The sequence below is a fragment of the Wyeomyia smithii genome, chromosome 2 (genome assembly GCF_029784165.1).
Source record: "Wyeomyia smithii strain HCP4-BCI-WySm-NY-G18 chromosome 2, ASM2978416v1, whole genome shotgun sequence".
NCBI classification, from domain to species: Eukaryota; Metazoa; Arthropoda; class Insecta; order Diptera; family Culicidae; genus Wyeomyia; species Wyeomyia smithii.
In genome coordinates, this window is record NC_073695.1 from 83,350,980 (window position 1) to 83,355,956 (window position 4,977).

A 4,977-nucleotide genomic window follows, 5' to 3' on the forward strand; every position below is an offset into this window, starting at 1 on the left:
ATATCGAGTGGTTTAATCCTTGTGTAGGAATTACCACTTCGATATAATAGTCTGAGTTTCGTCTTTGCCTCTTATTTTCTTTTTCTGGGATTATCGAAGTTCCCTCTAATATTCTAATGGATTGCTCTACTTTGGTTTTTACAAACTCAAAGTCATCTGTGAGCTTGTTCCAATCTTTGTCCTTTAGTCTTTTATCATATTTAAGGACTAAAGATTCGAATTCTTCTAGGTGATCCCTCAGGAGTTCTTTTTTCGTTAGAATTCCTTGAAGTGATCTTGCCCTATTTTTGCTTTTGAGTAGATTTTTATATTCCCGTTCAACGTATTCCTTGATCTCCTCTAATCTGGTCATTTAATCCTGCTTCCAGCAGCATATTATTTGACCTTAAAAAGAGAAAGGAGATATTTGTAGGGATACCGAGAGTTTTTTCCAATTTTAGATTGTTTGGGTCTTTTTGCTCTATTCTCCCCTTTTCATACTTATGGGATTAAGTAATTTTAATGTATTTGTGGTACTAAATTTAGTCCAGTATCGGCTGAACGTGCTAACTGCCTTCAATCGTGCATGTCTTTATATGTCTTGGTATTGGGTATAGAACCTTTTTGTTCTATGTGTAGTCTTTTCATACCACGGCTTTGTTTAAATTGTGTGCGACGTGCTTCGCTTCGTTCGAATTGTGTTCCCCTTGCGGCTCTGCGTGAATTGCTTAGTATGCAATTCTTAAGTCGTTTTGGTCGCTACTCCTGGAGTACCACTTGCATAGTGAGTGTTGCATGATGGGACTTTGCTCCGATGAGTATGTGTCAAATTTGTAATTTTATTGCTAATATTTTATTATCTTTTCTAGTGGAATTCCCCTATTATTATTATTTATAAACCCGTCGGGGCTCTAGACGAACTAAACAACACCAATAGTCTTGCAATTTCTTCTATCTGTTCTCAAATTATGCATTTGTGAAGAAACATTTCCCTTTAATATATAAAGATAATTATATTATTTTTTTTTTTTTTCCCTCTAAGCGTAGTTCCTAATTATGCCTTGACCACTCTTTATTGCCGCTTGTGTTTCAACCGTGAAAATTAATTTTGGACTTTTATTTTTTTATTACTGGCTCAATGTGCCATTTGTTTGACGGTCAAGGTCTCGCGTAGCTACTAAGCTTTGCAATTATTGACGTAGGTCATGATGAAGCTTTAGTTTTCTTCTTCCCACTTTTGTTCGCAATAATCGCATACTCATATGCGTTCCGCGATTATTGCTGTATCGGAGACGTGATTAATCCTATACAATTGGCGATGCCTGTCATCAGTGGATTAATATTTGTGTCATCATCTATCTTGTCATCTTGTCACTTGTCATCTTTTGTGATATTTAGCTGTAAAAGTTAAATTCATGTAATGATGTGAAATAACAAAAATTTGATCATGTATTAGTAAACTAAAAGAGAGAGAGAAAAAAAAAAAATGTTCCTGTTTCGAACCTTAGATCCTCTGATCTTTGGTTTCGCTGTTTACTTTGAGTCCAGTTGTGAGGAACTCGAATGAAAAGGTATTTTATTGATGTTATTTTATGTGATCAACTCACGTGTTTGACCCACTGTGAGTTGATATATTTTTAGGTTTCCATTCCAATTGGAAAATTTTCGATGGACTTGATTCACTGGTATGTGTGAAACCGTGTCAATCGACTAATAAAAATGCAATTATGCATTATTGATTGTCGTCATTCTTAATTTGTTTCGGTATGGGCAGTACGGGTCGGTACCCCTGGTTTTTTAGTTTGATTTGTTCATTAAATTAAAAAAAAATTCTGAGGTTATCTTAGTGGCGGGTGACTAGCCACGGATTAGAATGTAGTGTCGTAGTAGTGGAATATTCTGTGCCAGAAAGTGGAATATTCTGTGCCAGAATAGTGTGGTGAACAGTCCGCTATGGCGGTGAGGTTGGATGGGTAAGTAATTGTATTTTTCTATGATTATGAACCAAGAATAGAATTAGGGTCTTCCAACTAGGGCCTTAAAGCGGGAGGTTAATTTATTTTTGCTGGTTACCACTTGGGTTGATCTTACCTTATTTTCATTTTTTTTGTAGGTTGAATCCTGTTGCTGGTTCCAGTGCCCTGTGAGCTGCTCCCTGTCCGTGGGATCTATTGCGATTGGATTTCGAAAACTTGAATTCGCGTAACACTGGTCAACAGTCGATCTCGGATTGTTATTATTGTTCCTCTAACACTTTCACTGTTTCTTCTTCTAATCCTTTTTATTTGTTCTTTTAGGTTTCGACCAACTTCGAGGAGGAGCCCTTAGAAATATTGGACTTGCACGTTTCGTGGCATTCACTTTCGTTGATTTGGGTCTGTTTTTCCGATACGTCAAAGTCACTTAAGCACGTAAGTTTTTTCTACTTTTTCACTACTGGCCCAGCCAGAAAACGGCGCACCTGAGCCTATCTTTTCAGGCTCTTTTGCGCTGTCACCAATGAAGCGAAATACGTACCGAGTGGTTAGACACTATTACTGCTGGATGTGATATGTCCTTTGATTAACTGCACTACATCTGCTCGATTTTAATTACTTTTAATCTATCAGTTAAGTTGAAAAAATATTAAATCACTTAAACACTAAACCGAAACTTAAACAACGGGCATCACTTCTGCCTCGCGGAATAAAACTTAAGAGTTAACACCTAAACGAACCGCGGACTATCTATAACGACGTAGGCACCTGCCTCACGAGGGGTATCACTAACGACCTCGGACTTCCTTGAAGTCCCAGCTTAAGTATTCGCCGCTACTCCGGTCACTCCGAATTTTCCCGCGGCGTCGTCTTCTCACGAGAGCGGGCCGCTCTTCCGTCTCTTTCCTCGCGAACGTGCCCGTGCACGGCTGATGCAATCGTTGTTGACTTTTTCGTAAATCCGCTCGGTTGCATGTTTTGATTAAACATCCGCGAATTGGAGTTTTTTGCTGTAAATATAAACTTAAAACATTCGAACTTGCGTTCGATTTAATAACTGAGGTATTGTTTTTGCCTCCATAATCAAAACAATACCTTCTTTGATTATGATCCACTTTTCATATTTTCATAACATGAGTGGTGGATGGAATTTCAAGTTTCAACACTTGCGATGTTGAAACAAATTGACAAGAGAAATGATTTCATCATCTTGTCCATGCATATTAATGACAAGTTTTTCCAAAGATGTTTTTTCCATTTAGGATTTTTCTTAATCCTTCTTTGGAAGAGAATGGAAATTAATTGTAACCGCCTAAAATCAGGTCGGCTCAAGCCAGGAATGCACTCGTTGGGCTATATAAGAGACTGCTTCTCCTCAAGCAATCTCAGTTTACTAGCAGCAGGCAGCAGCGGCGGACAGTAGCAGCGATGGCAGTGGGCAAACGCGGCGTGGAGCAGCAGCGGGCAACAGCGGCGGCGGTAGTGGTTAGCTGCAGAGCCTAACTTTTTCAGTTCGGCTCCCTTTTAATCTGAGTTGGACCCCACCAGTGGTAATTCAATTCAGATATCGTTGGGTGAATACAGCCAGAAATTAAATGAGACTCGCACCGCCAGGTGGTTTGAGAAGCCACCATCTTCCAGGGTGTATATATATAGGGTGTGTGCACATATATAACGTGTGTGAATTTTTATAGCGTGTGTCGCTAGCGTGCGTGGCTAGCTATATAGCGCGTGCATGTCTATAGCGTGCGTGGCTTGCGTGTGCATGGTTATATAATTTCTGTGCTTGTCTATAGCGTGTCTGTGCATTTCTATAGCATGTCTGTGCATGTTTATAGCGTGCGTTGCTTGCTATATAGCGTGTGTGCATATCTACAGCGTGCGTGGCTAGCTATATAGCGTGCGTGACTAGCAGTATAGCGATAAAAATTATCATATATAGTTTCAAATAAATCTTCTCATGTTGATTTTACACAGTAAATCATTCAAAACTAAATCAAAAATTTGCCATAGTTGCCATAGTTGTCAATAAATGGCATTGACAAACATTATTAACCTCTTTTGACTTCAGCTTAGCCTCAAAGTTTACTGAGTGTATTTTAACATTTATTTGAAGAATGCTTGCGCCAGTGAACCTGAATCACATAATATTTCGCTCAAGTCCTACTATTTGCAGCGATCAGTTTTAAAATTATCTACGCTACTGCAAACTGCAGAAAATTGTTCGTATTAAACCTAGGTTACCGGGAATGCACTATTGGCCCTCATCGTAGCCACTGCCTAAATTAAGCTTTCTCAGTGCAACTTGATACAAAAGACAGCCACAAAACAATACAATTTCATTCTTGTTTTGGATATGGCGTCAAGTGAAACTGCTTAGCTGCACATAGCTTCTGCTGTTGTTCTTTGTCGTTACCGGTGCCGTCTGTAGAGGTAAACGTCATCTGGAACAGAGAGACCATTAAATTGATTAACCCCATTGAGTGTATTCCCAAACCTATTGCAAGAAATACATTGACTTAAGACAGGCTGTCGTATTCTAGGTTAACTCTGCGGTCGTGTCTAATAAACAACCTCTTCAACTTTTTCACGATACGAGCGGGGGCCTAGTGTGGTTGGTAACGTCTCTGCCAACCACCCTCGACGCCTGGGTTCGAATCCCACCGCCGACATAGGTGTCGATGGTTGTGAGGTGGCGTGATTCACTCACAACCAACCCAACTGGTCTAGATTCAATCCTAGCCGACACCGGGAGATTTTCTGAGGCGAAAAATCTCTGGGATCACGCCTTCCATCGCATGAGGAAGTAAAGCCGTTGGCGCCGGTCCGTTAACAAACGGGTCGTGAGTTAGGGTCCTGGGTGTGGAGTCGTCTCCCTGGGCGTCGGTGATTGGCCACAACAGTGGCGGAACTAGACCGACAAAAAATAAGCGAGAATAAAAAAAAAAAAAACTTTTTCACGATGGGTAATTCCTTACATATAATTAGTTGGTGTTAAGTCAGATCAACATTTTAATATAAA

At 39.9% G+C, this 4,977-nt stretch overlaps 1 long non-coding RNA gene across 4 annotated transcripts; it reads left to right on the forward strand.

Annotated features, from left to right (window-relative positions):
* The first annotated feature begins 349 nt into the window (after positions 1-349).
* Positions 350-2,738, forward strand: LOC129720558 (uncharacterized). Of its 4 annotated transcripts, XR_008727262.1 has the most exons (4): positions 350-1,952; positions 2,093-2,211; positions 2,277-2,390; positions 2,459-2,738. It is a non-coding gene; the product is annotated as an uncharacterized LOC129720558 (long non-coding RNA). The 4 variants fall into 4 exon arrangements; XR_008727261.1 differs by having other exon boundaries at positions 2,093-2,390; XR_008727260.1 differs by having other exon boundaries at positions 2,277-2,738.
* Positions 2,739-4,977: the final 2,239 nt, after the last annotated feature.